Source organism: Drosophila suzukii, chromosome X, assembly GCF_043229965.1.
Source record: "Drosophila suzukii chromosome X, CBGP_Dsuzu_IsoJpt1.0, whole genome shotgun sequence".
NCBI classification, from domain to species: domain Eukaryota; kingdom Metazoa; phylum Arthropoda; class Insecta; order Diptera; family Drosophilidae; genus Drosophila; species Drosophila suzukii.
The window spans coordinates 30,105,128-30,113,055 of record NC_092084.1 but is presented as its reverse complement, the minus strand read 5'-3'; the positions used below and the strand labels follow the sequence as shown (position 1 = coordinate 30,113,055).

Here is a 7,928-nt window from a genome sequence, read left to right as displayed (position 1 = left end):
CACAGCATCCAAGCGCTCTTTGATTTCGCTGCGCGATTTCCCTTCCAAAAACAAGAATCGAATCACAGACCGATATTGCTCTTTCTCCATTTTTCTAAAATCCGCGGACACGTCCGATTCCACACACAGTCAAAACAAAACTACGAGTCCGATTCGGCTGAAATTTCGATAGTAGCCGTCTACGAGAGTGTACTACACGATAGTAAATTTCTCTTGCGATAGTGACGCCATCGGGCGGTGGGGCTAAGTACTTATCGGACTGCCCTCGTAAGTAAGCGCGAAATTGTATTTTCCTTTCCTTTCTTAAGCCTAGTACTCACATCGACGAAAACCACGTGCTAACCATAGAAGGGAGCGAGAGGCAAAAACGCGGCTAACGCTTTCGTCGGGTCTGTTTTTCAGCGCGGTACTCATATGAGCTAAGGAAATACTAGAAAAAACACCAGATTTGGCGAGTGAATTTTAATGAAAGCCGTTAGCCGCGGCCCAAAGATTAAATAGTTGCAGTGCTGGAGGAGATCCACTTGAGAATCCCAGTGGGAAGGAGTGGGACCTCGCTCCCTTCATCGACATCCTGCCGGAATTGTCCGCGCAGAGAAAGTAGGTTTTGGCCAAAAGAATTTGGTTACGTTGTACTAAAGTACCTTTTTAGCAGAACAATCTCCGACAAGCTCTACATTGGGACGCCACAGGACTCCACCTCCACCAGCTATTTGGCAGCTAAAGCGGAGATGGAGGACGCGCTGGATTCTATAGGGAAGAGGAAAAAAGGGCGCCCGCTGAGAGACAGCTGGAGGTGCCACTACCAGCCATTACCAGGGTGCTGGGCGACTTCCTGCAGCATCAGGCGGAACAATCCCATTCCCAGTCCGGCTCCCAGCTCCTCTAGGTCCAATAAGGCTATTGAGACTCGGAGCTGGACAACAGATGGCGGAATGAAAAGATGGCGAGGCATTCGTGGGACGAGAGGGAATCTTTTAACTACCAATTTACATAAATAAAAACATTCGTGGAACATTTAATTTGTTTTTATGTTAATTTCTTTGTGCACCAACAGACTCTTATTTTTTAAATTGCTCCAATTGATTTGTCTTCCGTCTGTCAACAAGCCCAGCTGCTGATAATAAGACCATGCTAAATGCATTGCGGGTGAACTTTGAAAACTTCGGTCCCACTACAAATAAGATTTTTCGACTAGTGGAACTCTTGGCCGATCTGAGTACTACCAAGAACATCAGATGTGACACATGTCAGCTGATTGGAACACCTATCGCTACTGCCAATCACACTTCTGAACCTTTGAACAGTTCATCTAAAACTGTCAGGAGTACAGTAAAAAGCTAAATCTGTAAAAAGCCAAAACTTTTTAGTTTAAAAATGTTAACGTCGCAGACCAAGTAAAAACGGACATCAGATGTCCCTATGGATAAAATGCTATCTGTACTGAACCAACAGCTCCAGGAGCAGGCAGATGCTGTGGGTTCCAACATGCGAGAAGCCGACAAACGCATTATAGACAGTGCTATTGAGCGCCTAGATGCTTTCATGGGTGACTTTAAACAGCTAGTTAGTCGAATTGATACTCTGGAGAAGGATGTGGAGGACCTGCGTTTACAAGGAGATGAGCTAAAGAGTAACTTGGATCGCATGGATAACGAGATGGTGCAGTAATGAGGATCCTGTAATAATTATACCCGTTATTCGTAGAGAAAACGGGTATACTAGATTCGTCGGAAAGTATGTAACGGGTAGAAGGAGGCATTTCCGACACCATAAAGTATATATATTCTTGACCAGGATCACTAGCCGAGTCGATCTAGCCATTTCCGTCTGTTCTTATGAACGCTGTGATCTCGGGAACTATAAAAGCTGCAATACTGAAATTAAGCATGTAGATTCTAGCGCTAGTTTGATTCGTCAGTGTGCCACGCCCACAAGCCGCCCAAATCTGTGGCTCCTACAGTTTTAATCATCAATACCTATCGATTGACCCAAAAAAAAGTTTGCCACACCCACTTTAACATCCAAACTTGTGGAGCAAACAATTCTTATGCTAAAAAAAAATTTCAATTAAACCTCAAAAAATCGTAGGCTTGAACGCGGATATCTCGGAAACTATCAAAGATAGAGAGAGTTGGTGCTTTAGATTTACCTTTAGCCAATTTAACGCCCACAAGCCGCCCAAACCTTTGGCACCCACAGTTATGCTAGAAAAAAAATTTTATCTGAACTGTATTACCGTCAATACCTATCGATTGACCCAAAAAATATTTGCCACGTCCATTTTAACGCCCATTTCGCTTAAAATTGTTTGCCGCCCATATAACTAGAGCTGGAAATAACATCGGCGATGTATCGATACATCGATGTTTTCCAAAACTCGCTTCGATATGGAGAAGACTTTGAAAGAGCAGAACAGCATTAGTAATTAGAGTAATTAGAACATGAATGTATATGATTTGTAATGTTTTTTGTCCAATATAGTTGCCTGCCAAGAGGAATAAGGTACGGTCCCAAATAAGCGGAAGAAATATGGGCAATCTGCTGTAATGAACTATTTTGACATATCGGCTGATGGCAAGACAGCCAAATTCATAAAATGTGGTAAAACCTACCAAACAAGTGGCAATATGAAAAACTTGTCTTGTCTTTTAGTTATGTTGTTTTTTCTTATTTTATTGAGTAGAACTTTATACTGTTTTTTATTTTAATTTTAATTGAAATGTGATTTAATTTTAATTTTTGTGTTGAACGAGTAGCTTAAGTTTCACTTTGAACGTGCAGGAATCAAAAACAGAAAACCATGGATCTCAAATAAAGCATAATTTTTTATAATGAACTTACAGAACTTACACATTGGGTTTATAATATTCGTTTATAATATTATATGGAGTAAAAATGTTTTTCAAAATTACACACAAAAAAAAATTCGATGTATCGATACATCGATGTTTTTTCTGAAAAACATCGAAACATCGATGTTGGTAAACATCGATGACTTTCCAGCTCTACATGTAACCATATATTGAGATCGCGGGTAGGTGGCGAATTTTAATCTCGCTTTACTACTTGCATATCTCCATTTCTCTTTGGTCCCCTTAGCTGAGTAACAGGTATCCGATAGCCGAGGTACTCGACTATACCATTCTTCCTTGTTTTTTTGAATGTGACGATCTCAGAAAAATGTAGTGTGAAAAAGAGAAAAATATGGCTCGAATGAATCTTTTTATACATATTCAAAAAATTGTAAGAAATTAAAGCAAACTCACTCTCATAGAGAACAGTCGTGCCTTTCTATCATCGTTACAATTCCAAAGCTTACCTTACAAACCAACATACAAAACAAAAAAAAAAAGAACAACAATTAAAAACCAAACAGTAACTGCAATTGCTAGAACTGCAAGTGCCAAGCATAAGCTACGCTCCATAAACGTAGCAACGGCAAGATGGGGGACTCACCCGACCGGAGTCCACCAACTACCCATAGGCATAACATGGAACTCTTAGAAACACCTGGCCCTAAATACAGTACAATATTTAGATCATATTCAAATCTCAATCTAAACAATATCTCCCGGTTCTTGATCAAGAAGCAAATTGACTTTGCCTGCAGCGGTGAAGTAGAAGAATGTAAAAAACTCAGAAACGGAACTTTACTAATTAAAATAAAAACTAACCTTCAAGCAAAGAGACTATTCCAACTTAAAGCTTTCGCCGAGATAGCCGTCAACGTCCAACTCCAAATCTCTATTAACTTTACCAAGGAAGTCATAAAATCTAACGACATTAGAGGAATCGACGAAAACATAATAAAAAGAGAACTAGCTAATCAGCTAGCCTGCGATGTTGAGAAAATACTCAAGAGACAAAACGATGCTCTTACAGAGACCGACCTTGTAATTCTCACCTTCAACACTGTTACTCTCCCGGAATATATTATGATCGGTTACCAGAAAACTAATGTTAGGGAATACATTCCCTTGCCCCTTAGATGCAATAAATGCTGTATGTTTAACCACATCAGTAATGCATGCAGAAATAACAAACTATGCTACAACTGCGGACAAGAATACCAATTGGACCCAAACAGTAACGACAAATGAACTAGACCCGCACTTTGCTTAAACTGTAAAGAAATTCAAACCGCCGATCCTCACAACTCTGTAAACTTGCCACATATTTGTGACTTCCTGTCGACTCACAGCCATTAAAACTACAAAAAAATGCAAAAACAAATCTGCTCTCTCCATCTTACGATCTCGTTAACTAAAACTACCCAGCACACACATCCCAACCCTACACCAAAACAAAACACAGGACCTCAACATCTCAAAAGACCCAAGCATACCCAACAAGCTCCAACTACCTCCAGGCCAACTCCAACGTCAAACGCAGAGCTCACAAACACAGATAATAACTTAGATAAACTAAAACCACCCCAAGCCAACCACCAACACTGTTCAAATCCTACCGCTTACCACGTCCAAGCGCATGATCGCAAACCTCAAGGCCGCAGCCAAAACCACCACAAAAAAACCAAAAAAAAATTAACTACGCCTGAGAATGTTTCTAGCGACTAATGCGATATGGAAATTAATTGAAATACCAATCACCCTTACTAACCTAGATTAATGCTTGAATTAATTCAATAAAACATAAAAGGCTACAAGAATAATTACCAAGAACTCCAAACACTTCTCAAACAATATAAACCAAATATAATTGACTTACAAGAAACCCATATATCTCACATAGATTCTCTACTCTGGTAGAAAAAACATCGTAAATGTCACTATTTCGCCAACGTTTCAACTATTTTTCCCAGCGGTTTAGAACCTAACATGAAAATCTTAAAAACGAAACGTTAAATAGTTAATTACTTTTTGAATAATCTCGTAGTAAATCCAACGATTTTTTAATTTCGATTAAATATGTTAAAATAGTACAAAATAATTAAATTAAATATGTTCCATAGTAAAAAGTATTATATTTTTATATTTATTTTAAATATTTTCATATTTAGTTTCAGTAAATAGAATATTTCATTTGAATGGTTTTTATAGTTAAAATAATAATAGCCCGCCTTAAAACTCAGCATATTTTTATTTGGATTAAATAATTCTCATATTTAAAACAGACTGGGATGAACTTTAATATAAATACAAATTTTATTTAAATTAAATATAATCCCCGTTAAAAGAACTGTACTTTATTTTTGATTTAAATATAGTATTTAAGCCATATTATTATGGTGCATATTCAATTTAAACCGATCCGTAGTTTAAAACAAGCGTGATTTATATTTAAAAAAGCCACAAATAAGTATGCAATGTGTTTTTATTGAAAATAAACTTAAACATATCATCCAAACAATTTTTCTGCTTACATTCTTTTTTTTTACCATGCTAACACGTTATCATTATTTTTGTTTTAAATACATTTGTACTTAACGTAACTCTTAGAATTTATATAATACATATGCATAGGGCAGCTAGTAAAGTTTGCAACATTCGTACTTTCCTGCGAGTCCAGTAGTGAGAAATTCTTTCGCTTGTTGGTTCCCTTAATGACGGCTGACAGTACAGACAATACAGAGTAATTGTAGTCCTTGGAATCTGTGAATAAGAATATGTTATTAGATTTTTGGTAATGGCATAATTTATAAAAAGTCAAGCTTATTATAGGAAGATAAAATTAAACCCGCAAAAATTTAAGTTTAAATTTATAAAAATTATATATTACCGATTGATAAAGTTTTTTGAGCTGTCTTTAATAGTTTAAGTCGCTCTTTGTTTTGTATTTGCTCTTCGTAAAAGCAAAAAACCTTTTCCTTAAATGTGTCCCATTTACTAGATAAAATTGCTTCTTTCTCAGGGTACAATATGTTGAAATAAATTTGTATCTATAAAGAAAAAGTTAAGTAGTTTTATAATAAGTTTCGAGTAGGTTTTTTTATATAAAGGGATTTAAATAAGACCAAAATATTGTTTAAATTTATTTCATTTTTATTTTTTTTTTTTAATTTTAAAATTAGTTAGATTTAGAGAAAAATCACGTGAAAGAGCAAAAAAATATTATTAAGAAATAGGTGAAACGACTGCGACGCCACAGAGCCGAATGCAACGGCAGCAAAGCGTCTTTTTGCGCCTTTTTGTGTTTTCCTTCTCGTGCATTCCACTCCTTTTATCTATGTACATAGTTTGCGCGACTTTTCACTTAATTTCCTTTCATATTCTTCATTTCTTTCGCATATTTTTTATCCACCTCATATTTATTACCCAATTGTATATATTTTATTGTTATACCCGTTACTCGTAGAGTAAAAGGGTATACTAGATTCGTCGGAAAGTATGTAACAGGCAGAAGGAAGCGTTTCCGACCCCATAAAGTATATATATTCTTGATCAGGATCACTAGCCGAGTCGATCTAGCCATGTCCGTCTGTCCGTCTGTCCGTCTGTCCGTATGAACGCTGAGATCTCGGAAACTATGAGAGTTACAATACTGGGATTAGGCACGCAGATTCCTGAGATTCCTGCGCAGCGCAAGTTTGTTTCAGTAGAGTGCCACGCCCACTCTAACGCCCACAAACCGTCCAAAACTGTGGCTCATACAGTTTTGATGCTAGATAGAAAATTTTAACTGAAATGTATTGTTCTCATCAATACCTATCGATTGACCCAAAAAAAAGTTTGCCACGCCCACTTTAACGCCCACAAACCGCGAAAACCTGTGTCGCCCACAATTTTCATGCTAGATAAAAAATTTTAACTGAAATGTATTGTTCTCATCAATACCTATCGATTGGTCCAAAAAAAAGTTTTCCAGGCCCACTTTACCGCCCACAAACCGCGAAAACCTGTGACGCCCACAATTTTCATGCTAGATAAACAAATTTAACTGAAATGTATTGGTCTTGTCAATACCTATCGATTGGTCCAAAAAAAAATTTGCCACGCCCACTCTAACGCCCATAACGCTTAAATCTGTATACCGCCGGTAGGTGGCGCATTTTAATCTCGCTTTGCTACTTGCATATCCCTATTTAGCTGAGTAACGGGTATCTGATAGTCGAGGTACTCGACTATAGCGTTCTTCCTTGTTTTTAAATGTAATTTTCTTTTGAGCTTTGCTTATTTCGTTAAATGTATTATCTAAATTTTCACGAAATAATAACGCGCACAACAAAGAAGAACCACAAAAAGGAAAAATGCGACAAAAATAACGTGGACATGCACATGCCTTAATATTAAGTAAATATTGTATTTTTTTTTGACTCACCTTTTTTCTGTTCTTTTCACTTTTTTATAACACTTAAATAAACACTTGTTTATCGAGCTCTATTAATCACTTTTACATCCGATCAGGAGAACCGCTTGCTTCGAAATGATCGCGGGATTCGCTACAAAGCGGAGTGTCAAACTATTTCGTATATATGTACATACATACATATGCATGTGTGCAAAAAGGAAGGACAAAATCTGTCGCGTGCCGTTACTTTACAATAGAGGTCAAAGTAATGGGGAAGAAAAAAAGAAAATATGTACAAATAAGTCCTTAAGTTTAATAACTTGTATATGTCAATTTAGTAATATTTATTTTATTTTATTATATTTATATATTATAAGAACATATCTTATTGTCAAAACATCGGTACACAACAAATATTTATGTTCTTATGCACATACATACATATTTTCTTGACCGCCAATGTACAAATGCGAATGGAAGAAGAAGACGCGCTTGCGTTTGCCGTTTTGCTTGTTCATATTTGTCTCTAATTTGTCTGAATGTACATATGTATGTAAGTATGCACATTGTGCCGTTGGTTTTAGTTTTTGGTTACGGCCCAGCGTTTACAATGCCCGCACATTTTTTCTTTGGCTAAGCATGTTTTTGTACTTTTAATAGTTAATTACAAAGCCAAA

At 36.8% G+C, this 7,928-nt stretch overlaps 1 long non-coding RNA gene across 1 annotated transcript; it reads right to left on the bottom strand.

The window, feature by feature from the left end:
- Window positions 1-5,319: 5,319 nt before the first annotated feature.
- On the bottom strand, window positions 5,320-7,408 carry LOC118878192 (uncharacterized). The gene is made up of 3 exons (XR_005014733.3): window positions 7,282-7,408; window positions 5,743-5,902; window positions 5,320-5,615 (listed from the first exon to the last, which is right to left on the bottom strand). It is a non-coding gene; the product is annotated as an uncharacterized lncRNA (long non-coding RNA).
- Window positions 7,409-7,928: the final 520 nt, after the last annotated feature.